We start from the raw sequence: 26,107 nt of genomic DNA, 5'->3' as shown, positions 1-26,107 counted from the left end.
GGGGGGGGGGGGGGGGGGAGCAGTTTGTAAAAACAAAGATAACCTGTGGGTTATATTTGCTAAAATACGGTAATACTGAAACTTTTGCATAGCATGGTGCTCTCAAAATCTTCTGCATTAAGAGGACCAGTTTAGTGATTTTTCTTTTAAAAAAGCTTATTAATATATGTTATGGTTAAAACCCTGTTCTGTATATCAGGTTGTTCCAGTAAATTCTACCAATATTTAAAGATATGTCTATGTGATGTGTATTTGTCAGTGACCTCATATCTTATTACTTTGCTGTGCTTCTATTTCGTGTTGTTTTTCAAAATGTTTAATATTAGCCTAAACTTCACTATATAGAATCGTGCTGTACTCTGTACATCACAACAGAGTATAGCATATGAACTACAACAAATATACTTATTTTAACTGTTCATGCTTCTTTCCGGTATAATCAAGCTCTTTTTCTATATGAAAATTCATTTTATTTAAAACTTTGCATAGTAATATTTAAAGCTTTGCTCAGAGAAAAAACCCTTATAATCATATATTTATTTAAGCAGAGTTCTCTGAGATTAATGTTGACCAAGATAAAAATGAAATCCAGATGAGTAATTGTTCTGCTCATTTGGCACATACCTTGGTGTCTATAACCAGGAAAACAGTGTCTGCATTTTTTACAGGAAAGGGTACAAATGGAAGAAAATCTGAAATAACAATTTCAGATTGCTATTTAATCTACAGTATTTTGTTACCTAAGAGGTTGGCCAAAATGTGGGATCTTGAGCATAATTTCCATTAGAAGGAGAAACTGATGATGAAGTCTGTTATGTATTTGATTTAGTCCAGTGTATTTACTGTTCTGGTTCCTTGAACACAGTAGGACTGAAATAGCAGGAGATTTACATGCCAGATGTGTTAAGGACTCATATATCCCTTCATGCTTCAACCACCATTCCAAAGGACAGGCTGATGAAAGTTTTTGAGTCCGATGCCACCAGCAGAAGGTTGTTTTGGCAGGCTCCCTACCTGGCTTTGCGTAGCTCCCTGGAAGCAGAGCATGTCCCTGCTGTTCCTAGACAGAGGAATAGCTACGCTACAGGGACTCTATGCACTACCCCCACCCCATCCTGCCCCACCCCAAGCATTGGTTCCATAGCTCCAATTGGTTGGAAACCACAGGCAATAGTAGGTGCAGGGGCAATGCACCTCTGCCTAGGAGCAAAAAGGGAATGTTGCCACTTCCTGGGAGTTGCCTGAGGTGAGCACCATCTAGAATTGCTACCTCAAAGCCCTCCAGTGCCCCAACTGCCTCCCAAAAGCTACTTCCCAGATCCAAACTTCCTTCCCAGAGACCATGCCCTGCACCTCTTCCCACACTCTGAAAACCTTGGCCCCAGCCTGGATCAATGTTTCCTCTAATGTTTTCCATCCATGTACAGAATCAATTTTGTTGTGTGCCCCAAGGCCTCTGCAGATGTGCATCAGCAATCAGAACACATGCTGCCAGGTGAGGGTGGCTGTGGGCATTCTGTTAATCACCTGGGCAGGCTGATTCCTTCTTAGTTTGCTGGAATATTTGACTATCCCACACTCTTCATTCACCCAACATGCCAGATAACAAAGCTGACTATAATTTATATATTTTTGGCATAAGATTTATGCATTCAGGTATGGAGATGATTTTGCAAGGTATGTGTATCAAACAGAGCTCCCCACCTCACAGGATCAAGATGCTGGTTCCTTTTAACCAGTCCATTAACGAAAATATTTTCTTCCAATTGATACACGGGAACTGGCAATCAGGACTACTGAATACTATTCCCATTTCAATTACTAAGTAAATTGCACTGTGGCCTCAAGGACACTATTTTAGTCTCTCTTGCATTTTATCAAACCATTATGAAAAGAATAAGAAAACTGGGTATAGGACATATAAGCTTTATTCTAGAAATCACTATATAATTCACCTTAGAATTAGACAATGTGCAGTTACCATAATCCAGCAATATGTATGTAATTTGGGGGTGCATGTGAAATCATGGCATGACAGACAAGACACTTCTCTTTCCAGAAATATCACATTGTATATCTTCAGCATGCATAAGAAGGTGGTGAGGGCATGGCTATGGGCTGCTGGAAGGCGTGGGGCCTCAGTCATAAGGGGTGGGGCTGGGGCAGTCAACCCTCAGCCAGCCCATTAGTGTTGCTTGACCCACACTAACCAGAGGTCTGGCAGCAATTTAAAGTGCCTGGGGCTCTAGCCACTATTGCTATCATGCTCATTTTTTCAGGAAGAAAGCCTCTTGCTCAAAAGCGACTGCTAATTAATTATGCAAATGAAGAGTGGCAATATTCCACACTGCGCTTCATTTGCATAAGCTTTTCCACAAGAAGGCTACAGTGTAGCTGTAGCCTAGGAAAAACTTCCTAATTGTCAGGGTGGTTAAACACTGGAATAAATTGCCCAAGGAGGTTGTGGAATCTCCATCACTGGAGATATTTAAGAGCAGGTTAAATAGATATTTATCAGGGTACCTCTACATAGCAGTGTTATCATATATATAGTAGCCCAATGTCTGTGACTCTGTAACGCTGTAGCATTACGTGTTGCCTCTGGGGGGCGCTGTTGCTGCCCACCGTGGCACTCAGCTGACTTCTGTGCAGCTCAGCCGGGCCACTACAGGGGAGCAAGCAGTGCAAGTGGCCATTTGGGCGCCACGGTCCCCATGAAGCAACCCCATCACTGCCCCGCCCCCCTTTGCCTCCTGCCATGGCCCTTGGCTGAGTTCTGCACCACTCAGCCGGGCCACCGAGGGGGAGGAAGCAGCCGTTTGGGCTCTCTTGCGGTGGCCCGGCTGAGCGGCGCAGAAGTCAGTCGAGCACCACGGCGGGAGGCGAAGGGGGAGGCAGGGCGGTGATGTGCAGCGTGACAGCAGCTTCAGACCCCGCCCCCTGGCTGTGAACAGACCCTGGCCGGGGGGAAGGCAGGGGAATGAGGGGGAAGGGAAGGGGGAGACTGCAGGATCAGTGCTGGGGTGGAGGGAAACGGTGTAGGGGGGCAGCTAAAGCTCATAGGCACTGCTCAGCCGGGCTGCTGCACGGGAGCAAGGGGAGCAAATATCCATTTGGGCTCCATGCTCCCCATGCAGGAGGAAGAGAAGAGAATGGGGGTATGTCTACACTACAGTGTTAGTTCGAACTAACGGACGTTAGTTCGAACTAACTTTCATAGGCGCTACACTAGCGCTCCGCTAGTTCGAATTTAATTCGAACTAGCAGAGCGCTTAGTTCGAACTAGGTAAACCTCATTTTACAAGGATTAAGCCAAGTTCGAACTAGCTAGTTCGAATTAAGGGGTGTGTAGCCCCTTAATTCAAACTAGTGGGAGGCTAGCCCTCCCCAGGTTTCCCTGGTGACCACTCTGGCCAACACCAGGGAAACTCTATGCCCCCCTCCCGGCCCTGGACCCCTTAAAGGGGCACGGGCTGGATACAGTGCCCGTGCCAGGTGCAAGCCTGTCAGCACCCAGCCAGTAGACCCTGCACCTGGCACGGATCGAGCCAGCCACCCGATGCCCCCCAGTCCTCCCCCTCTTCCCGGGACCAGGCTGGCGGCTCCCGGGGGCTTGCCCGGGACCGCAAGAGGCGGGCACCCACCTGGGCTAGTGCGGACATCGTGGACTTCGACCACGATCTCCGCACTAGGCACAGGAAAGTGGCCGTCTAGGGCAGGAGAGCTGCCAGCCTGGCCACCCAGGAGCAGGTGTGCAAGAAAATCAAGGGGGTCCACTGAGACCCCCGACCCTGAGCCCTGAGCTTACAATGGCCATCCTGGGTCAGACCAAAGGTCCATCTAGCCCAGTAGCCTGTCTGCTGACAGCGGCCAACTCTAGAGACCATGGAGGGGATGGACCAAAGACAGTGACCAAGCCATTTGTCTCGTGCCATCCCTCTCCAGCCTTCCACAAACCTTGGGCAGGGACACCACTCCTACCCCCTGGCTAATAGCACTCCATGGCCCCAACCTCCATGACTTGATCTCACTTCCCTTTAAACTCTGTTTTAGTTGTAGCCTTCACAGCCTCCTGCAGCTAGGAGTTCCACAGGTTGACTCTTTGCTTTGTGAAGAACAACTTTCTGTTACTAGTTTGAAGCCTGCTACCCATTCCTTTCCTTTGGTGTCCTCTAGTCCTTCTTTATGGGAACTAATGAAGAACTTTTCTGTATGCACCCTCTCCACCCAACTCCTGCTTTTAGAGACCTCTATCCTGTCCCCCCTCCATCTCCTCTTTTCTAAGCTGAAAAGTCCCAGTCTCTTTAGCCTCTCTTCATATGGGACCTGTTCCCAACCCCTGATCATTGTAGTTGCCCTCCCCTCTCCCAGCCCCTCTCTTCCCCTCTCCCACCTCCTTTTCCCAGTCTCCCCCAGTTTTGTTCAATAAAGACAGATTCCATTTTTGAACACAATTGTCCTTTATTTTGTACATCAAGAAAAGGGGCTAGGGAAGGGTAAGTGGAAGGAGGTGAGGGAGGAATGGGGTACGACCCCCGATGGGGAGGACTGGGCTGGCTCTGTGGGCTTCTGGGGGTGGAAGCTCTCCTGCAGCCCCCCAATTGCCCCCTCTCCCCACATGGCAGCCTGCGGCAAGTGCAGCCGGGCTGATGGCCGAGTGCTGTGATGTGCCCAGTGTGGGCACTCAAGGCACTCCAATCCAGGACTGGTTTGCAAGTGGGGCACCCCTGAGAACTGTCTGTCCAGGATGGGGTTCGGGTCTCTTTAAGCGCAGCCCTCGGCTAGCCTGAGACAGCATCTCCACGCTCTAAGTCCTCCTCTGATGCCCTGCCAGCACTGCTTCCGGCCATCCTAAAGCCCACTTCAGGGTCCACTTAATGTGGACTTGCTAGTTCGAATTAGCAAAACGCTAATTCGAACTAGTTTTTAGTTCTAGATGCGTTAGTTCGAATTAGCTTAGTTTGAATTAACTAATTCGAACTAAGTTAGTTCGAATTAGCGCTGTAGTGTAGACATACCCAGAGAGAGTGAGAAGCAGGAGGAGGAGGAGAAGAGAGAATGAGAGGCAGGAGGAGGAGGAGAAGAGAAAGAGAGTGAGAGGCAGGAGGGGGAAAAGAGAAAGACGGAGAGAGAGGCAGGAGACAGAGGATAGCTGAGAGGGGGGGGAGGCAGTAGGAGGAGGGGAGAGAGAGAGAGACCGGAGGCTCAGGAGAGAAGACCAAGATAGAAAGGAAATAGGATGTGGAGGAGAGACCTGAAAATCCCGTTTTATGATGGGTTAATTGGCTAGTTTCAGAATAAATTCAGTTATTCCAAAATAACATAGTCCATATCTACACTAAAAGCAATTATTTAGACATAATGTCAAAATAATGTTGAGCTGAAGGACTTCTTACTCCAACTTCTCTAACCCTCATTTTATGAGCAATAAGGAAATTTGAGGAAGTGTGCTCTTTCTTGGACTTCCTGCTGTGTAGACAGTGCCAAAATCTGAAACAAGCTATTTCGACTTAAGCTATGCAAATGACGTAGATCAAGGTGTGTAGCTTATTTTGGCTTTAGCCCTGCTGTGTAGATGTGCACTCAGGGATGATCTAGATGATGCTTGGCTTTGCTGTGAGGGCAGGGGACTGAACTTGATGACCTCTCAAGATCCCTTCCAGGTTTAGTATCCTAGGATTCAATGTTTATCTATTGTAATAAACTAAAACATATTTTTTTAAATTCATACAACTGTAAAGGGCAGGACTCGGATAGGGTCTAATCCTGCCCATATTTTCCATCTGGCACCCCCTCCGGGGCCCAAGCTTCCCCATGGTCTGCCCTTCCCAGGGTCCAAAATCCTATCCCCTGGGGCTACGACTGTCCACCCAAACACTCATGTCTGTCCGGGGTCTCAATCCTCTCCTGTCTTGGGTTAAGTTGCAGGTGTCTTACCCACATTCATTGCTTGTCCCTGGGTTCCACCCTACTGGCCTTGGCTATCACTCATGCCACCTCACCTCGGAGTGGCTGAGGTAGGTTGGGGGGCTCGGGCCCACCCTCACTCCTAGCCCCGACCCAGGGCCCTAAGGACTGGGGTCCGTGACTCTTGTCTGGTTGGTGTGGGAAGCTTCCCTAAATGCACCAACGCACAGGCCTTTCCAGCAGCCATGCCCTGGGTCACTTCCTACCTACTTCTGAAATGGCGTCAGTACTGAAGTGTGCCCGTGGTCAGCGTCCCACAAGCAGAAGAAACTAGTTCCTGCCACCTCCACACTCTCCCCTTCTGGTATCGGTAGCACCCTCTTTAAGTGCTACAGACTCCGCCCCACCGGCATCTCGGCCCCACCTCCGCCTTCCTTTGCTGGGTGGAGTGGAAACTGGAGCCTGCTGGCAGCTGCCGATCAGGCTCTTCAAAGCCTTCCCAGCTCAGGTGGGAGCTTTTCACCCCAGTATGCTGGGTCCAGCACTGAGGGAGTATGGGACTCACTGGGGTCCCCGTCACACTCCCCCCTTCTAAATTTCCTCCTACCCTGCTGTTTATCTCCTCTCTGATTCACAAAAAGAAATCGGCATTGTCATGCATCTTGCTGGACCGGTGTGTCACTTCGAACCGGTATGGCTGTAATGAGAGATACCATCTCATAACTCGTGGGTTGGTATTCTTCATCGAATGTATCCACCTCAGCAGTGCATGGTCGGTTACCAGATGGAATGGGTTTCCTAGAAGATAATATATTAACATATCAATGGCTCACTTTGCCATGAGAGTTTCCTTCTCAATCATCCTGTAGGTCTGTTCCCATGGTTACAATTTCCTATTTAAATAAAGGATGAGATATTCATCTCCTCCTAGTTCTTGTGATAACATTGGCCCCAACCCCACCTCTGACGTGTAGGTCTGTAGGAGAAAGGGTCGAGAAAAGTCCGTTTGTATCAACACCGGCGGTTGAGTTAGCTGCTCCTACAGGGTATGTCTACACTTGCCCCCTACTTTGGACTAGGGAGGCAAATGAAGCATACCAAAGTTGCTAATGAAACGTGGGATTTAAATATCCCATGCTTGATTAGCATATTCGTGGCTGGTCGCCATTTTAAAATGCTGGTCGCCTGATTTAACTTGCTGCATGTAGACGCGGTAGTCTGATCCAAAATCCTTCCCTCGAATTAAGTGTTACTCCTCCTGCAATGAGGTAGGATTTTCACAAACTGTTCCAAAATGACCAAGTCAACAACCTGTTTCCCTGTTTTCTGGTCTGGCTCCATCCAGTGCCACCCAGCTTCTCAGAGCTTCTGTGCGACCGCCTTATGTCGGGCACCCAAAGGATATCACTCTCAGCGGAATCGCTGTCGGTAAGTCTCTGGTGTTGCTCCTAAGTGGTCCAAAATTGCCTTTTACACCTTATAGTAACGTAACGCTTCATGGGTGGAGATGCTTCGGTAAGCCAACTGTGCTGGGCCCATGAGATAGGGAGCCAAAAGGGTGGCCCAATGGTCCTCCGGCCACCAAGCGGCCATTCCCACTCTCTCAAATGTCATGAGGTATGTCTCTGGGTTGTCATTTGGTCCCATCTTTGTTAATTGTATTGTTAGCTGCTGCTCACTGACGATGCTCGCCTCAGGCCCCACAGGTAGGTTGAGCCTCTGACGCCCCAGCATTGCCTGCTGCTGGACCCAGCACTCCTACTGGGCCTGTTGGTGTTTGACTAATTCTCTCAGCAGCTATCACTGCAGCTCTTGATTCTGCGCCATCAATTGCTACAGCAGCTGAGCTTGTTGTAGCTGCTGCTGTCTCTGGCTCTCTGCCATCCAGTCTAATAGTTTATGGGAATCCATCTTCCCCACAGGGCCTCCTTCCCAGTGAGGATGGCCCTCCCTTCTGACTCGTTCACCTCCTAAACAAAACAACCACCGTTACACCGGCTTATATGGCCACTGAGTTCTCAGTCCAGTTTCCCCTCACCCGGGTGGGTCAATACCCACATTCTCCACCATGTGTAGAGGATAGGACTCAGATAGGGTCTAATTTTGCCTTTATTATCTATCCAGCACCCCCTCAGGGTCCCGAGCTTCCCCACAGTCTGCCCTCCCCGGGGTCCAAAATCCTATCCCGTGGGGCTACGACTGTCCACCCAAACACTCGGGTCTGTCCAGGGTCCCAATCTTCTCCTGTCTTGGGTTAAGTTGCAGGCATCTCATCCATATTTGTTGCTTGTCTCCAGGTTCCGCCCTACAGGCCTTGGCTATGGTCACGTTTTGTGATGTCAAATGGCAGTATAAGCAAGGGAAATATGTTTCTCCATCTCCCCTGTGCTAGTTGTTTAGAGTTGAAATAATCACAAAGGACTATAACTGTGCCCCAATCCTGCTAGGTGCTTAGCATTCTTAATTCACTTTACTCCATGACCTACCTCAGGAAAAGAACTAAAGTGGCAAAATTAATGAGGTCTGAACACACTAATTAAACTTCACAAGCCAAAGGGGGTTTATTTTATAAACAGCCTTCCACCTTCAGCTCTGTTTTATGATTGCATTCTTTCAACGCTTCCTCTATTCCCTTGTTAGTCATCCTTTTTGTTTCTGTACTGTCAATAACACTTTTTCAAAAGAAAATATTTGTTTCTGCCCTTTCTATTGGTAACTAAACAATTAACCTGTACTGAAACAATCCTCAAACTCACTTAAGATGAGATTTTCTTATCACGTAATTCAGTTTTATGGTGCTTTGATCTATGTTCCTGATATTTTAAATAAAATGGCAAGTCCATGTGGAAACAGATGCATTGAAGCATCCAGTCATGAACTTGACCTTTTTTATTCTGTTGGTTTGATAACATTCTACAAAAAGGCACCATTTTTAACTTAGCCCAAGTGACATTTTTACTTTTCCATGTACAAACAGAAGTAGAAATGTAATTTTATTGAGCTTCACTTTTCCCATTAAACTGTCCAGACCTTTTCACATACACTCTTTGGTTTAATAAAAAAATCTTTTTTCTTATTGCAACAAAATATTGCCTTATTTTTACACATACGTACATCCATCCATATATAGAAACTCATAAAGGACATGAATATTATCAGTAAATGTACTCTTTCTTCAGTCTAATAAAGACTAAATACACACTGGAAATATTTTACAGAATGTAGCCAACTAGAGAGCTTGGTACATACAATCCAAATCATGCTTTGTTTTCTGAAGCCTCTTCTCTCCCCCCCATCAAAATATGGCTTTATGCTATAAAATGTTCCTTCCGTAGAAGTATAATAAAATATATATATTGTCAATGCCATATAATACAGAAGGGAAATTCCACAGAATATCTACCAAAGGCAATAAAATGACTTAAATAGATTAATGCATTTTATTTTATGTATCTTGATTTTAATACAGGCTCTCAGCATGACCCCTTCCTGCAAAAAAAAAAAACCCCTGAGAAATGTAGCTCAACCAGAACAAGGAGCAATGGTTTCAAGTTAAAGTGGGGGAGATCTAGGTTGGATATTAGGAAAAACTATTTCACTAGCAGGGTGGTGAAGCACTGGAATGGGGTTACCTAGGGAGGTGGTGGAATCTCCATCCCTAGAGGTTTCTAAGTCTCAGCTGGACAAAGCCCTGGCTGGGATGATTTAGTTGGGATTGGTCCTGCTTTGGGCAGGAGGCTGGACTTGATGACCTCTTGAGGTCTCTTTCAGCCCTATGGGTACGTCTAGACTACATGCCTCTGTCGCCAGAGGCATGTAGATTAGACTACCTGGCATAGGAAAATGAAGCGGTGATTTAAATAATCGCCGCTTCATTTAAATTTAAATGGCTGCTGCGCTGAGCCGATCAGCTGTTTGTCGGCTCAGCGCGGTAAGTCTGGGTGCTCCGCGGTCAATATCAAAGGCATTTCTGGACCTCCCAGGTAAACCAGAGGCATACCTGGGAGTTGACAAAAGCCTTTGATGTCGACTGTGGAGCGTCCAGACTGTCGGCTCAGCGCGGTAAACAGCTGATCAGCTCAGCGCGGCAGCTATTTAAATTTAAATGAAGCGGCGATTATTTAAATCGCTGCTTCATTTTCCTATGCCAGGTAGTCTAATCTACATGCCTCTGTCACCAGTAGTGTTTCTCAAACTGTGCTCTGCAGAGCCCCAGGGCTCCACGAGACATCTCCAGGGGCTCCATGAGGTTGACAAACTGGAAACATCGATAGGTACAACACATAAAGTCAGTGGACTGCAGAGGCTCTGCATAAATTTTTATGCATGTAAAGGGCTCCAGAGCCCAAAAAGTTTGAGAGCCGCTGGCTTAGAGGCTCTTAAACTAGAGGTCGGCTCGCAAGTCAGATATGGCTCTTCTGGAGCCCCAGCTCAGCCCCCCACAGCTCCCTCCAAAGCAGGGAGCCCATGTTGGTGCTACAGCCTTACGACCACTGCAAGACTGGAATGCCAGTGCAGCTTCCTGCGGGGAGGGGTGGAGGGAGAAAATTCCCTCCCCAACAGACCCGGCGTGCAGGGAACAAACAGGCTAGACAGTATTTTCCTCCCCCACCCCGGGGAAACCAGGAACCAAAAATGGCTCCCTGCGCACTGACATTTCCTTCACTCAGGGCACAATTCCTGCAGCCTCCCCTGCCAGCACTTCCCGGGGACTTCTGGGGAATGAGAACAGCAGCAGGTGTGTTACACAGTGCCTGCCACATGGCGTGAAAACAAATAAGTGCCCCCAACCCCTTCATGCCTAAAATCCCCCTTGCACTCACAACGCCCAGACAGATACCCCCTGTCCTCTGGCCAGACATCCCCTGCTCCTAGCCCCTGGCAAACATCTCCCTTGCCCCCAGTCTCCTGGCCAAACACCCCTAGGCCAGACACCCCCTGCTTCCAACCCCCTAGTCAACATTCTCCTTGCCCTCAGGCCCCTGGCTAACATCCCGCCTTCCCCCAGACCTCTGGCCAGACACCCCTTGCCCTCTATCCCCTAGACAGACACTCTTTGTCCCTTGGCCAGAACTCACCTCCTTCTACACCCCACCTCCTGCTCAGATCTTGCACTTCCATCCCTATCCCACTCACTGGCAGCCTTGTCCGACATACTTAATGCATCATTTCTGACCCCAACCCAGAGGCTGGGGGGCCCCCAAAATCCACCAGCCTTGGAACTCCAGAACAGTAAATCTGGCCTGAGGCCTTGAACTTCAGTCCTCCCTGCCCCTCCCCCCATTATGGGAGCGAGGTGTTTCAGTTGGGGGTCACATCAGTGATAGTTGGAGGTTTTTTGTTTCTTACATGTGTGGTCCCCAATTGATTTTTCTGTGGGTCAGTGGCCCCCAACCCAAAAAAGGTTCCCCACACCTGCCATAAATAGGACAATGTTGAAATTGTTTGTGTTGGACATAGTATTTTACTTTCTTTAAAAATGAAGCCTGGCCAACAAGCCCCCAGTTTGGGCCTAGCCCTCATCTTCCTGAAGTGTCATAACACTCCTGCACCACCCCCCACACCAACTCTGAACCAATCATATAACTGAGCCCCCTGCCCTGAGCTCCTCATACCCCCACATCCCCAGACTTCTGCACTCCCACATCACCAGCCCCCTGCCATAAGACTGACAGAAGACAACCTGAATGCCTGCATGAAACTGGATTTTACCAGTTATGATGTAAACTTCAAAGAAATGTGTGAAAAGATGCAGCAGCAGAAATCCCATTAAATACAGTCAGAGAGTCAAAGGTTTCATTAATGATATTTTTAATGATTATGTCAATTATCAATAATATTAAGTTGTATATTTTCAGTCATGCAAATGGGCATTTTTATACTGCTCTTTGTTGACAACTTGTTCTGAATTTTTATGTAGTTTGGCTCTTTGGTTTCAAAGGTTGCTGACCTCTGTCTTAAACTTTTTCATCTGCCTGGTCAGTTCTCATTTGACCAAAAAGTGTAGGGGTGAAGAAGATAGAACTGAAAGGAAGGTTTTCACGAACAAAAGAAAAGGAGTGTGTGTGCAGGAGTGAAATCCCTGAGAGGGGTTGCTTATTGATCCTCAATCACTGGAGTCAGAATTGGGACCCTGGGGAGAAGATGCCATAGGAGAAAGGGTGGTGCTAGGGGAAGAAATAACAGCGCCCTAGCAGGAAGAGCTGTGACAACTGCTCCAGAAATATGCGCATGTTCTAATGAGCTGTCCCAGGAGAACAATTCTCACAAGCCATGAGATCGCTACCGAACCAGGTAAGAAGGTGCGGGATTCAATCCGACTCCTACCCCGGAAATTATGGGATACAGTCTGGGACGAGTTACAGACGATGCTATGATGGGGGGTGGTCGAGGAATTGCACAGTGAGTAGCAAAGCCCAATAGTCTTGGTTCCTAAATTCAACGGCTCGATCCTGTTTTGTATTGACTTTAGAAAGGTGAACGCAATTTTGTATTTTGACGCCTACTCCATGCCCCGGATAGATTAACTTCTCGAGCACCTGAGACAAGTCCAGTACATCTCGACCCTAGATCTCACTAAGGGATACTGACAAATCCCCTTGGCGCCTGCCGCTAAAGAAAAGACAGTGTTCACTACATCCTTCAGGTTATATCAATTCACCACCATGCCGTTCGGCCTACACAGGGCTGTTGTCACCTTTCAGAGGTTGATGGACCGGGTGCTGTATGAGCATCATTGATATGCAGCCACATATATTGACGATATTCTAATCTTTAGTACAAAGTGGCCAGATCATTTACAGCAAGTGGAGGTGGTGTTGTGGGCTCTAGAGAAGGCAGGACTGACGGCAAACCCAAAGAAATGTAAGTTCGGGCAGAGAGAGGTGACCTACCTAGGGTACACCATAGAATGAGGACAGTTAAAGCCACTAGCCAATAAAGTAAGTGTTATTCGAGACTACCCACCTCCATCTACAAAGAGACAGGTACATCAATTTCTCGGGTTGGCAGGTTACTATCGCCGATTCATATCAGACTTTGCAACATTAGCCACTCCTTTGATGGACCTGACATGAAATGGCCAACCCCAAAGGGTAAGGTGGAGCGTGCAGAGCCTTTCAGACATTAAAAGAATGCTTAGTTAATGCCCCAGTGCTAATACAACCAGACTTCTTAAAAGCATTCATACTGCAGACAGATGCCTTGGAGGTAGGGTTGGGGACTATGTTGGCTCAGGAGGTAGAAGGAAATGATTACCTTTGCATATAAGTTGTATATAAATTGTATATAAGTTGTAAGCTATTCCTGCGAGAGCGAAATTAGGTGACGATAGAAAAAGAGGCCCCAGCTGTAAAATGGGCTGTATTTGTTCTTCATTATTATCTTCTAGGGGACCGCTTCCTATTAATCATGGACCACACACCACTTAGATGGCTCCAGACCATGAAGAGTACAAACCCGAGAGTCATGAGATGATACCTGGTGCTCTAGCCCTATTGTTTTTAAGGTGGTTCATCGGCTGGGGAAAATACATTGGAACGCGGACTTTTTATCATTCATAGCGGAAAGGGAAACCAAACAGATTGGAGAAGAACCGTTTAACTTGAAGGGGGAGGAGTGTGACAGGGCAATGGAGCCCTGCACTTCTAGCGAGGTACCAGGGGGAGGAGCCGTACCAGAACGCCGCATAGCCGCCGGCTAGGAGTCTCCCGATGCGAGGGCCAGCGCGGGCATAGGGGAAAGCACACAGGTTGAGGCTTTAAGCCCTGGTGTGTGCACTGAGCAGGAGACAGTCGCTTTGATGCCAGATGCTGTACCTGGAAGTACGGGGCGGGCCGGCAGCGAAAAGGAGGAATGGGACTGGAGGGAGGGAGGTGAACTGGCCCATAAAAAGGGCACGGTGGGGATGAAAAGGGAGGGGGAAGCATCTGGGGGAGCGGAAGGAGGAGCAACTTGAAGCTGCAGAAGAGAGGCATCCTCAGGGTGAGAGCCCTGGGGGGAAGGAAGTGACTCGGGGCAGGGCTGTTTGAGGAGGCACCTGCAGGCTGGTGAGTTTAGGCAGACAGTCCGCTAGCCAGGTCAGGGGTGAAAACACCCTGTCCTTAGGGCTGTGGGTTAAGATTCGGAGAGAGGCCGGGCCCGAGTCCCACTTCCCCCACAGGGAATAGTTCTTTTTATTCCAGGAATGGGTTGATGAGATTCTGTGGCCTGCATTGTGCGGGGGGTCAGACTAGATGATCATAATGGTCCCTTCTGACCTTAAAGTCTATGAGTCTATGAGTATGAGTCTTCCTATTTGATAGGGGAACAGTGAGACAGTGGGATTGAAGGGAGGGTCGCAGACCTTGGGTGGGGTCAGAACCTCCCACAGGCATCTTTAAGGACGTATCTAGACTACACCATTTTTTTTAAATGGCCTTTTTTTGAAAAAACTGTATCCTCGTCTTGACTGCCATCATGTTCTTTCGAAATTAAATCGAAAGAACATGGTGGTTTTTTTGACAGTGGCAAACCTGCTTTTACGAGGAAGAACGCTTGTTTTCAAAAAAGCTTTTTCGAAAAAAGGCATGTGTGGACACAGGGGAGCCAGTTCTATCAAAACAAGAAGCCTCCAGGAAAAACCCTGGTGGACAATCTTTCCCCAGTAAGCAGAACTCTAATTCTTGTCTCCAGCCAGTACTTAAAGGCACAGGCACCCAGTTAAGCAAGTGTGCCAGGAAGCCAGCTGCAGAGTAGCATAAGTGGCCACATAGCTCATCCTCCCAGAACCAGTAGCAAAAATGGCACAGCCACAAGGCTCTGGAGGCAACCCTCCTCCTTCCCAGGATCCACCCAGGGGGAACAAATGCTGTGCACCAGCGTGGTCAGGGGCTGAGCTATGGGCAGAGGAGCAGCCACTCCAGGCCCTGCACTCACGTTGGCGGAATGCTGACATCTATGGCAGGATAGCCACTGCACTGTCCCAAAAGACAAGCCAGCACCCTCACACCCTTGATCAAGTGAGGGCCAATGTGAAGGAGCTGCGTCAGAGGTATGCTCGGGCCCGTGACACCAGCCCTTGCTCCAGGGCAGCACCTGCATCCTGCCCATAGTATAGGGAGCTCTATCAGATAATGGGTGGTGGGGATGCACAGTCTCCGAGTTACCTGGTGGCGTCAGGACTTGAGATGCCTATGGTCACCCAGCCGGAGCAGCAGGAGGATGAGGATGACCAGCTGGTCCAGGAGGAGGAGGAGAACACTGTCACCCTCACCCTGGATCTGGTTCCCCAGGCCCAGGACTCCTCCCAGACATCATCTGATGCCAGGGATGGAACATCAGGTGAGTGATGTGAGGTTGGCACATGGACTAGGTGGGGGAGGCTGGTTCACAGGGGATGGGGCATGATAATCACATGTAATGCTTGTCCTGGACAGTGTGCAGCTGGCCAGTCAAGCATGTGCAGCAGCAATGTGCCCCTCTCATGTACCTTTGCACCCACTCTGGATGGACACTTCCCTGGGCTGCTTATCATGTGGGGGGGAGGCATGCAGGCTAGGCCCGGGGCACCACAGGACCCCTGTGAGGCCTGAGCTGCTGGGCAGGCTCCATGGGGTGTCATAAGCATGAGGATTGTCCAGCAGCCTGGGGACTAAGGGGTTAACAATGTCCGTATACCTAGCCAGGTAACAGTCAGTCAACAGAAGTGCAGGTAGGGATTTCAAACAGAGACAAAGAAAGATATGGGATTTCTTTCCTGTGTCTCTGGCCAGTTTGCTTAGATACTGAGGGAGACAGAAGACAAGTTTCTCTCCAAGAAAAGACTCTTCATAATGTGTAAGTAGGGTAAAGTCTAAGTAAATCCATCAGGTTTTATTGTTTTATGGCTTTGGAATGTGGATCTGATGTCTGTGCTGTTAGTAATGGGATTTCCTTTCTTTTGAAACTAAGTCCTTAGCCCTTAGAAGTCCCCCATGAGTATATTAATTGGTAACTTTTTCCATCAAGTCATGCTTGCAAAAGGAATATTGTTTGATAATGAAAGGTTGGGTTTTTTGTTTTTTGTTTTGTTTTTTTAATAAACTGGCATTGTTCCATTTCTGTGTCCTTGGAAATCTGTCTGTGGGATCTGCATGCCTCTGACTAGAGGATGGCAACCACAGACTGTGGTTTTTATTTTCTCTCTCTTTTTCAAGCACTTTGGAGAAAAGTGCTTGGGTAGCCCCTTGGGTTGATTTCAAGTGCCCACCTGTTTGTGGGTTCAGAAGCACTTGATGGTGGCAGCAGAATCCCCAAAGTCCAGGTGTTAGGATTTTGGGGGAAGTTTCCTACCCAAGCCTGTGGAGATCAGGTTTTGGGCAGCTTTTGTGGACCCCCATTTCTGCATTCATCATGCCAGATTGGGGAATCAGCCTTGACATGGGGCCTGGGTCTCGGCACATGCGCGTCTTCTCTAATAAGACGGTGTGTTCTGGGATGATTGACCATCGCTCCCTCTTGTTCTCCAAAGCCACAACAGCCATGAATGATGGGCAAGCCACACCAGCCCAGCCAGCCAGCTGCTGCCGAGGGAGCCGCAGGCACTGGCGGACCCACCAAGAACTGATAAACCAGCACATAGCAGTTCTGTGAGACATGCATCAGACCTTCATGCAGAAATTCCGGGAGGAGGCCGATTGGTGTGAGTGCATGCTCGCAGAGCTCGTGCGGCAAGAAGACAACACCTGTGCCACAATTCGGAAGGTCATGGCCTACCCAGGTCCTGAGCCCATGGCTCCCCCTGCTCCTGCCCTCATGGCTCCCCCTGCTTCCCCTTCCTCCCCTCTCCTCCCTGCCATCCCTGATTCAGCTGCAGCCCCCCTCCTGCACAGTCCCCTGTTCTCCTACGCCCCAACCAATCTCCATCATGTAGAGGATCCACCACCCAAGGCGGCAGGTGCAGGCGCTCCCACTCCTGAGCTCCCTTCCTAGTTCCCTGCCTCCCTACAGTTTCTTACCCTCCCACTTCCCTCCTGCTTCCCTCCTCCAGGTTTTGCACCCCCCCTCCACTCCAGTATTTTAAAATGTATCGTAAAAAGTTAATACACATTTATAAGAAAGTTTTAAAAAATTATTTAACATTGATAACAGAGTTTATTGTAAACTTCCAACACGGTTTATTTAAAAGATCCAACAAAGTTTTTCTTCAACTAAAAAGCAGTGTCTGTCTTGATTTTCCGGGGAATGGAGAAAGGGTTAGTGTTATGTTGGGAAATGTATTGGGGGGTGGGCAAAACACAAGCCCCTATTGGGGATGCCCTGGAGAGAGGTAGTGGGCTCCTTCTGAGAACCTCTCCCTCAAGGCCTCCCAGATGCGCACTCCCAACTGATGTGCTTGGCAAATGACAGCTGTCTGGGGCTGCTCAAAAGGCCTTCCATTGCCACCAGCCTGGGAGGAAGGCCTCTCCTTTGCTCTCCACCAGGTTGTGGAGCACGCAACACGTGGCCACCATCTCAGGGATGTTGCGCTGCCCCATGTCAAGGCGGGTCAGTAGGCACCTGAACCTACCCTTCAAATGCCCAAAGGCGCATTCCGCCTGCATCCAAGCCCAGATTAGATGTGTGTTAAATTGTTCTTTGCTCAGGTCAAGATGGCCAGTTTAGGGCTTCATCAGCCATGGCATCAGTGGGTAGGCCGCGTCGCCCACAATGCAAGTCGGAGTCTGGAGGTCCCAAGAGCAAAGTCCCATTGTGGGAAGAATGTTCCAGCCTCCAGTCTACGGTACAAGCAAGAGTTATGAAATATGAGAGCATCGTGTGACCAGCCAACACAGATGTCAGTAGATTGTCCACCAGGGCCTGCAGGACCATCGAGAAGTAGCTCTTCCTATTAATAAACTGGGTGGCCCAATGTGGCAGTGCGCGGATCGGGATGTGTGTCCTATCGACTGCTCCTCCACAATTTGGGAATCCAAGGGCAGCGAATCCAGCTATGATGGGGTCCACGTCTCCGAGGCAGATAAGTCTGCACTGCAGCACAGAGTTGATGGCCATCACCACCTGCAGAGGGAGACGTTAAACACACACACACAAAACAGAGAATGAGAGGGGCCCTGAGCTCTTTGAAGGTGTCTGCCCCACTCACCCTCTCTTCCCTGCCTAAGAATCCAGGAGTCATTCCCCAGGAGGCCAACCCCCCAGCAGCAGGGATGGGTGAGGACAGGATACGCCCCCCCCCTCCCTGGGTCCGGGCCTTGTCCCCACTCACCCTCCTCCCTGAATCCCTCTGCCCTTTTCCAATGGTCCACCTTTTCCAACACCCCGCCCCCTCCCCAGGGACTGTCCCTGAGAGTGCCTTACCTCCATCAAGATGGCCCCGACAGTGGACCTCCCCACGCCTAACTGGTGTCCCACTGAGTGACAGCTGTTGGGCATTGCAAGCTTCCACACGGCAATAGCGACCCTCTTTTCCAGGGGAATGCGGGCTGCAAGTGGGTGTTCTGTCGTTGGAGGGCAGGGGTGAGCCAGGTGCACAGTTCGGGGAAGGTGGCCTTATGAATGTGGAAGTTGCTGAGCCACTGCTGGTTGTCTCACAGCTCCAACACTAGGCAGTCCCACCACTTGGAGCTGGTGTCCAGCCTCCAAAAATGCCTCTCCAACATGAGGTTCAGGGGCAAGACCAGTACTCCCGAATCAGAGGTGAGGGTCTCAAGGCCAAGGTCTGACTGGTGCTGGGCCAGGACCATCCAGGCAGTCCATTGAAACTGCTGCAGATGCTGCAGCATGGCAATGTAGGGCAATTGGATGCCCTGAGGCAGCTGCGGCTCCATGTCCCCCCCCCCAAAAAAAACCCCTGTGGCATCCAATAAAAAAGCTTGGCACAGCAGGCACTGCTAGACCTTTGCTGACCTCAAAGAGGATTGCAAGCCAGACTGCTGCAGAAGCACAGGAATGGCTGTCCAGGGAGGTACCTTTCAGCATGTGTCTCTGCAGCAAGGGGCATGCCGCAGCACCAGGACATAAATTCTGCCCCCACGCCCTGACAGAAGTGCGCCCTTTTTGTTGACAGAGTGTCCAGGCAGTCAGGATGCTTTCTTTCAAAAAAAATTGATCGCTTTTTTGATCCACGTTTGTAGTCTGCACACTCTCTTTCGAAAGAAGTTTTTTCAAAAAAAATTTTTTGAAACATTTTTTTTTAAAAGCTTCTTTCGAAAAAAGCATGTAGTCTAGATGTACCCTAAGAGCCTGAAAGAAAATAAAACATTTGAATGTTAAGCATTTTTGGTTTTGTTTCTTTTTTGAGAAACCTACAATCTACACGTTGTTGGTTTTGTGGGTTTGAATTTTGTTTTTGGCGTAAGTCAGGGGTGGACTGGCCTGGCGGGATGGCAGGAATTTCCCAGTGGGCTGCTGTGTCCGCACGCTGTTGCCCCTCACTCCAAACAACTCCGTGTTCGCACTGTATGCGGCACGCAGAGCCCGACCTGCCACCTGTGCTGAGTGCCAGACATGATGCAGGGAAAGGGGGCAGGGCTTGAGGGGCATGCAGGGGTGACATCATGGGGGGGGAGCATTCTCAACCCATTTCCTGGTCCTATTTTGATTGCCAATACACTCCTGGCCTGAATGACAGATTTTTTTTTAACATCAACTCTATGCTAGCAACTTTCCTGTAGATGTGTTAGAATAGTTAAAACCTGTGAAAGTTTTCACTCATTCCTGAGTGATGCATATGGGGTTTACAGAAATTGAATGTTGAATTGCTGAATCTGAAATATTGAACTCAAATGTTCATGGCACTATCAATGCCTTAGTGTTAGCTAATAAACTAATTAGCTACTATTAACCTCTGATTCTCTTGTCTAATTAAAGTATTCCTTAAGGTCCAAGTTTTTGTATAAATGTATAACTGAAGGGAATTGATCTGGAGAGATGCTATGAAATTAATACATAGAGTGATTATTTTACTAGTAGTTCCTTTCTTTTCTGGGTGATTAAAAAATTATCTATTTTAGGCAACCTGGGAAATTAGACATGTTTTCTTAAACTTACCTGTAAGATCATTTCTGATACATCTTAGTTTCAAGCAATATCCAAAATATCAAAATTCTCCAGAGGTTAAATTGGTTTTCAAACAATAGTTAGAATATTCCAACTCCTCTTACAAAAGTTAAATTGTTTTTCAGTCTACTAAATTGTCTTCTATTTCACTGGATGTAATAAGTATCTGCGAATAAAACTCATGCTGCATTTGTACTTAATGCTTGAAATAAGGCCTTACCCAGAGTAGTCCCACTGGCCTACAAATATCGTTACAAGATCCAGCTCCAGATATATTGTTGCTACGATCCATGACTTTTGAGATGATGTTCGAGTCCTTAGGTAAGTAATAACTGATTTGAAAAAGAGGTCAATATCTTCCTTGAAGGACAATGAATCTTAATGTTCACCAGATTAAATGCTAGTACATGTATAAAGTAAAAAAGAAAAATACTTCATTGCTTCAGGTCTTAGCATTAATGACTGCTGAAGAGATTAGTAAGAGATTGACTTGCTATGATTTGAGGCAATCATTACCCAGGACAAGATTTCTTCAAGAATATATGAAAAAACAAGCAAGAGTAGAGTTAATATTTTGCACTGATATTGCCATACAACAATATGTCTGAATCTATAAACAACTAACTCTTGGAAAACATCCTGATGATGGCACAACTTAGGGGTGTTATCGTTTTAATGATGGATAAACTCACTCATAGAAGATTAAATAGAGAGATACATAGTGAATCACTGAGGCCACATCTATAAAGCAGGGCTAAAGCCAAAATAAGCTACATACCTTGAGCTACTTCAATTGTGTGGCTTATATCGAAATAGCTTATTTTGGCTTTTGGCACTGTCTACACAGCTGGAAGACCGAGAAAGAGCACTCTTCCTTTGACTTCCCTTACTGCTCATAAAATGAGGGTTAGAGGAGTTGGAGTAAAAAGTCCCCCAGCATGACATTATTTTGACATTATGCTGAAATAACTATAGTGTAGACGCAGATTATGCTATTTCGGAAAAACATCAGTACCTTGACATATCAGAGAAAAGAAAGTGCTAGATTCACAGAAAGAGTTTGGCTCCTAACTCCCAGAATCAGGCCTCACTAGGATTCACAAAATCCATGCTCGGCTGCTGCTGAAAATAAGAAGCAATCATGAGAACACTGGCATTCCTTCACATTACTAACCTGCAGGGCTTAACTGATAACCATACTTGGTGCTTGCCTACTGTATTGGATCCCTCGTGCTCACAAAAACAAACAAGAGGAGGTGAAAGAGGGTACGTCTACACTACAACGTTAATTCGAACTAACTTAGTTCGAATTAGTTAATTTGAACTAAGCTAATTCGAACTAACAGATCCAGACTAAAAAACTAGTTCGAATTAGCATTGTGCTAATTCGAACTAGCATGTCCACATTAAGTGGACCCTGAACCAGGCTTAAGGATGGCCGGAAGCAGTGCCGGCAGGGCATCAGAGGAGGTCTTAGAGCATGGAGATGCTGTCTCAGGCTAGCCGCGGGCTGTGCTTAAAGGGTCCTGACCCCCACCCCGGACAGACAGTTCTCAGGGGTGCCCCACTTGCAAAGCAGTCCTGGCTTGGATTGCCCGAAGTACCCACACTGGGCACATCACAGCACTCGGCCATCAGCCCGGCTGCACTTGCCGCAGACTGCCATCTGGGGAGAGGGGGCAATTGGGGGGCTGCAGGAGAGCTTCCACACCCAGAAGCCCGCAGAGCCAGCCCAGTCCTCCCCATCAGGGACTCGTACCCCATTCCTCCCTCACCTCCTTCCACTTACCCTTCCCTAGCCCCTCTTCTTGATGTACAAAATAAAGGACAATTGTGTTCAAAAATGGAATCTGTCTTTATTGAACAAAACTGGGGGAGACTGGGAAAAGGAGGTGGGAGAGGGGAAGAGAGAGGCTGGGAGAGGGGATGGCAACTAAAATGATCAGGGGTTGGGAACAGGTCCCATATGAAGAGAGGCTAAAGAGACTGGGACTTTTCAGCTTAGAAAAGAGGAGACGGAGGGGGGACAGGATAGAGGTCTATAAAAGCAGGAGTTGGGTGGAGACGGTGCATAAAGAAAAGTTCTTCATTAGTTCCCATAAAGAAGGACTAGAGGACACCAAAGGAAAGGAATGGGTAGCAGGCTTCAAACTAGTAACAGAAAGTTGTTCTTCACAAAGCAAAGAGTCAACCTGTGGAACACCTTGCTGCAGGAGGCTGTGAAGGCTACAACTAGAACAGAGTTTAAAGGGAAGTGAGATCAAGTCATGGAGGTTGGGTCCATGGAGTACTATTAGCCAGGGGGTAGGAGTGGTGTCCCTGCCCAAGGTTTGTGGAAGGCTGGAGAGGGATGGCATGAAACAAATGGCTTGGTCACTGTCTTCGGTCCATCCCCTCCAGGGTCCCTAGTGTTGGCCGCTGTCAGCAGACAGACTACTGGGCTAGATGGACCTTTGGTCTGACCCAGTACGGCCATTCTAAGCTCAGGGCTCAGGGTCGGGGGTCTCAGTGGACCACCTTGATTTTCATGCACACCTGCTCCTGGGTGGCCAGGCTGGCAGCTCTCCTGCCCTAGACGGCCACTTTCCTGTGCCTAGTGCGGAGGTCATGGACGAGGTCCACGATGTCCGCACTAGCCCAGGCGGGTGCCTGCCTCTTGCGGTCCTGGGCAAACTCCCGGGAGCCGCCAGCCTGGTCCCGGGAAGAGGGGGAGGACTGGGGGGCATCGGGTAGGCGGCTCGATCCGTGCCAGGTGCAGGGTCTACTGGCTGGGTGCTGGCAGGCTTGCACCTGGCATGGGCACCGTAGCCAGCCCGTGCCCCTTTAAGGGGTCCAGGGCTGGGAGGGGGCAGACGAGTTTCCCTGGTGTTGGCCAGAGTGGCCACCAGGGAAACCTGGGGAGGGCTAGCCTCCCACTAGTTCGAATTAAGGGGCTACACACCCCTTAATTCGAACTAGCTAGTTCAAACTAGGCTTAATCCTCGTAAAATGAGGTTTTCCTAGTTCGAACTAAGTGCTTCGCTAGTTCGAATTAAATTAAAAGTTTTCCGTTAAAAGCATTTTCGGAAAAGAGCGTCTAAATTGACCCGGACACTTTTCCGCAAAAGCACTTCTTGCAGAAAAGTGTCCATGGCCAGTCTAGATGCACTTTTGCGCAAAACAGCCCCAATCGTCATTTTTGCGATAGGGGCTTTTTTCGCAAAACAAGTCTCAGCTGTCTACACTGGCCCTTTTGCGCAAAAGTTTTGCGCAAAAGAGACTTTTGCCCGAACGGGAGCAGCATAGTATTTCCGCAAAAAGCACTGATTTCTTACAGTAGGAAGTCAGTGCTTTTGCAGAAATTCAAGCGGACAGTGTAAACAGCTGGCAAGTTTTTCAGAAAAGTGGCTGATTTTCCGGAAAAACTGGCCAATCTAGACACAGCCTTAGACTTAAGAAGAAAGAAGCCCAGAAATAGGAAGTTGGTTGGAGAGGAGGGCAGAGGACAGAACAAGGCAGGGAGTGGCTGTTCTGGAAAAAGCAAGGAGAAATCCAAAAGAGCCCAGAGTAAAGTGAGAAAAACAGAAAAGAGTGAAACATGAGACCAGAGTGGACTGAAAAATAGTTTCAATTAGAGGAGAGATGACAGATCACTTGGGAAAGAGGGACTGGGCCCAGGTTTAAACTGGGACAAAGGCCTTGTAATTTGTCTGGGAATTTTTTGCATTGAAATTTCCCAGAAAGAGTAGACTATTATTAATTATTAATGATTAGCCAGAGATCCAAGTCATTGCAGCAAGTCATAGCTCTGACTTGAGTAAAACAAAGGACATGGTGGGGAAGTTGAGTAGGAAGTGATGAAACATCAGGCATTGCTATGAGGTGGCACTCTCTAAAGGGAAACATATTAATACACCACTTTTTATTAGAGCTTCAATGAAAGGACTGTGCCTTTTTTTTAAGTTTGGAAAAAATATAGGATGTCAGCGTAGGACCAGAAACAAGTGTAAAATTATAATCTATATAAACACTCATCACCAGTGCTATCCAGGATTGTGACAATGGGTTATGGTAGTGGTAATATTTCTATTGATTTGCTCTATACAAGATACTTTGCTTTTAAAAAAAACGCACAGTGGCTTTCTGGGTGAGCTCACTAAAACTGTAAAATGTCAGACTCTAATATGAAAGATGATATCATTCTGGCCTATGTCCTGTGAAAATGAAGGAAGTATATCAGAAATAGGCTGCAGCGGGCAGGACTTTTTTCAGAACAAAGACTACAATGTTTCATAAAGGATTTCTCAATGCTATGTGGTAAACAACAACAAATTGTATAAAGAGTTTAACTGTATAAAGTTCTCCTAATCTGGGAGAACAATCTCACTCAATCCAAGAACTAACATAAATTGGTGACCAAGACCCTTAATATTTAAATTGTATCAGAGACCCCATGTGGAAGATGGAGGAGAGCCAAAATGATTGCTGGGGTTCTGTGGAATGTGAGGAGGCTAGCTTTGCAGTCCTGAAAGGCAGAAGGGACAGGACTGGGGTAGCCAGCCTCCAGTGCTGCCTAGATAGCACCTTCCCTCCCACTGCAAAAAAACAAAAACAAAACACACCACCACACACTGGCTGGAGCATGCTGCATGGAGCTCCCACAGCGATTCCGAAGGGGGGCTCTGCTGCTACAGTCACCCAGTCCCAGAGCAATTTCCCCCTTTGCCTACCACCCTGTTGGCATGCCTGGGAAGATGGTTAACTGTCTGGTAAAGTAGACATGCAAATAAGATGTTTATTGTCTTCAAGATATGTTTATTTTGTAATGCTTTAGTTTTGAGCAGATAGCAGTTTTCTTTTACAGAGTTGGCTGGTCATTGGGTAACCCTACCATTGCATCTGAAAAATAGGACTTGAGGTGCTAGATGGAAGTCAGACCTACTGAGATAATCACAGATAATTGCTGGATTATGCATATTAAGACCTAGGTCTAAAGGGAAAGAGTCATGGCTCTGCCCTGTAAAATGTAACAGAGGACTGAGGTAAAAGTTGGGGGTGCTCTCATGAAGGGCCCATGGAGGGAACTGTGACAGGAGGAAATTGAAAGAGCAGAAGTACAACCTATCCAACTACTTATTAATAGCTAAAATTAGAAATAACAATTTCTGAATGCAACAAAGCTATGGTGGCAGGAAATGGAAAAATAACACTTCATAATTACAAAGTAATACAAAGAACTTCATTTATGCATATTGTGACAAACTTCCTAGTCAGATTGGTGGGTCCTGCATTTTCAGGTGGATTGCTTGCCTCAGAGGCTCACAGCAGCCCTCAGTTTAGGCACTGAACCTAAGTCATCTGCTTCCTGAGCTATTATCATCATTGCCAGCATGAGGTAAAGAGGGAAATCAGCCTCCATAGTCTTGGTGGCCTCCACCCTACCCCAAATAATACAAAGCTGGGTAAGCTCCTTATTTTCCCCAGCCAGTCTTGTTATCAAATGGAAATGGGGAAGTAGGAGGAACCTGGACCCTCCCTCTACTGCAGGTTTCAGTTCAGGGCTTGTAAAGGCAGCTGCTTTTAAGTGTCTCCAACACCAGCTGCAGACCCCTACAAAACTGCTGGGCTACTTCCTCACACCTTTCCCTAGTATCTTTCTTATCACAGGACCTTCCTCCCGCTTGTCCTTTCCACATCCTCTGTGGAGGACCCTCAGCTTCCCATGTGCTAACTAACTGCAGAAGCTCTTTTCAACTGGTCTCAACTGGTTCTTTAATTGGCCCCAGGTGTTCCAACTAGCCTTGACTCACTTGATTCTGGAAGCCTACTTAATTAGCTCCAGGTGCTTAATTACCCTTATTGATTCTGGCAAGTTCCCCTAGTTCTGAACTAGCCCTGCCATTTTACCCTGGGAACAGAGATTTACTCAATCTAAGGCTAATAAACCTCCCTTTCTCATTTTCTTGTACCCCTCTGGCCTGACCCTGCCACAATATTAAGGACAGAGTGTATATAAACACTCACAGATATGCAACAATAATTTAGTAAATAAGGGATCAATTCTCCAACCCTTCTTATTGGGGGTAATTCTTATTGTCTCTCACTCTTTGCTCTTCTCAGGCAACAAGGGATACATGAAAAGAAAACATTGAGAATTGTAGTTATGGAGTCTTATGTTTGATTGCTGATCCTTGGTTGTTAA

This window comes from Pelodiscus sinensis, chromosome 2, assembly GCF_052426305.1.
Source record: "Pelodiscus sinensis isolate ZL-2025 chromosome 2, ASM5242630v1, whole genome shotgun sequence".
Taxonomy (NCBI): domain Eukaryota; kingdom Metazoa; phylum Chordata; order Testudines; family Trionychidae; genus Pelodiscus; species Pelodiscus sinensis.
This window is presented reverse-complemented; position numbering follows the sequence as displayed.